We start from the raw sequence: 1,911 nt of genomic DNA, 5'->3' as shown, positions 1-1,911 counted from the left end.
GGTCCCGGGTTCGATTCCCGGGCAAGGCACTCTGGGCACATGCAGCTCCACTCAAGCTGAAGTGATTTTTCGGGTACCAGGTCTTCCTGGGAAACCATAACCGGCACAGGGAAAGGAACTGGCCCCCCTACCCTGATGTGTGAATTTTCACACGTCGTATAGGGTTTAGTACTGGGTGGTCTCTACCATCACCTACTAAACCGACCCTCGGGTTGATTACTGTGTTTATGGTTTTACTGAATAAATAAATTGTACAAAATGTATAAAAATATGTATAGCTACCAGAACGACATCGAATGAAGGGTCCGGTCAAGTCAAGTACCTATGATTTCCTTAGGTAATTGTGTTGAGAAAGGAATGGTTAACTTAAATTTACATTTGTTAATGGGGGTAATAATGATTCACGGAGCATGGTCATTCGCTATTTTCCGTTTCCAGTGAAAGTCAGTGGAAAGTCGTTTTCTTTTTTAACCAATCAGATTTCAGTTGAAACGGATCACTTGTCCCAGCCGTTTGCTGTGAGTGTAATAAAAATATTTCATTTTAGTTTTAAAATTGTTTGGGTTAATTTAATTATCATGGGATAAAACTTGGTATTTTTGTGATTCGGCATGTGTCCCGTAATTAATGCCGGTGTTGATTTCCTTTTGCTATTCTTGTACATGCCCGAAATCTTAGTATTCGGTTTTGGGGTAGAGTGGATTGTGGCGGTTCATTTGTTAATGTAGCGGTTCATTTGTTTGTGCGATTCAGGGGTGTGCCGCGAGGTGTCACCCTAGGCACGACCTACTAGGAGGCATTTTGACCCGCGTCTCAACCCCAGCCGAACGTTCGTCCCTCTTGTGCATGTTGCGCTCATGCCATATATCTAACCGTTTTGACCTTGGTCTGTTATCCAAGCACTCAGAATAAATGTGCTGTTCTATCAAACGCTTTATATGTGCTATATTAGTAGTTCCTAGTACCGCCTGCGCTAAAATAATTTCCAGCACTCCGACAAATTGGTGACCCCGACGTGATCGCTATGGTGACTCAAGTGTTGCGCGCGAAAAGTTTTTATATTTATTGTGTGGAAACGGAAATTTGCAGTGCTCGCCGTTAATCTAAATTTGGAAGTGCTAGTATTCACCTAGCCTAACGGGACCTAACGGGAATATGGGCGACAATACAGACGCCGTCAACCACGTGGTCATGCGGATGCCGCCTTTTTGTCCGGAGAAGCCACAGCTCTGGTTCATCTACATCTACTTAACACCCCGCAAGCCGCCGCAAGAGCGTGTGGCGGGGGGTGTTAGGACACCACCAGTAATTTAGAAAAGAAAAAAAAAACCGCTTGCAATAACCACAAAATCATACATCCACAAAAAAAACGGCATACATTCATGCATGAACACTTACACCCCACAAACATGCAAACACTAAAACTACATCTTACATACACATCCACCTTAAAGTATACCTAACAACTTTGCAGTGTTTAACTTTGCCCCGACTTGTAAATTCAATGTTTTCAATATTTCTAAAGTGACTTCGGTTTCTTACTATTATGATTTCTGATTGTCCGGGGAAAGAATGAGTATTTGTACCTATCTGTCCTGAGTCCTATCTCCCTTAGTTTATCTTTGTGGTCTGATCTACCTAAGTAGTGTGGGGCCATTATAATTCCTTCAGTGTCATAGTTAAACTCGTTCGTTCTGAACCTTTCTAAAAGTCTAAGCCTCGCTTGTTCTCTCCGCACTTCGAGTGGTTCCCAGCCTAAATCCCCTAAGAGACCTTTCACACTTGTGTTCTTATCATAACAATTTTTAACGAATCTAGCGGATTTTCTCTGGACTTTATCTAATTCTTTTTGCCAAATTTTCTCCCAAGGATCCCAAATACTTGCGGCATATTCCAAATGAGGTCTAACTA

This window comes from Hetaerina americana, unplaced genomic scaffold (genome assembly GCF_022747635.1).
Source record: "Hetaerina americana unplaced genomic scaffold, ioHetAmer1.1.p SCAF_59, whole genome shotgun sequence".
NCBI lineage: Eukaryota > Metazoa > Arthropoda > Insecta > Odonata > Calopterygidae > Hetaerina > Hetaerina americana.
The sequence above is the reverse complement of the archived record's forward strand: the minus strand, read 5'-3'. Positions refer to the sequence as shown.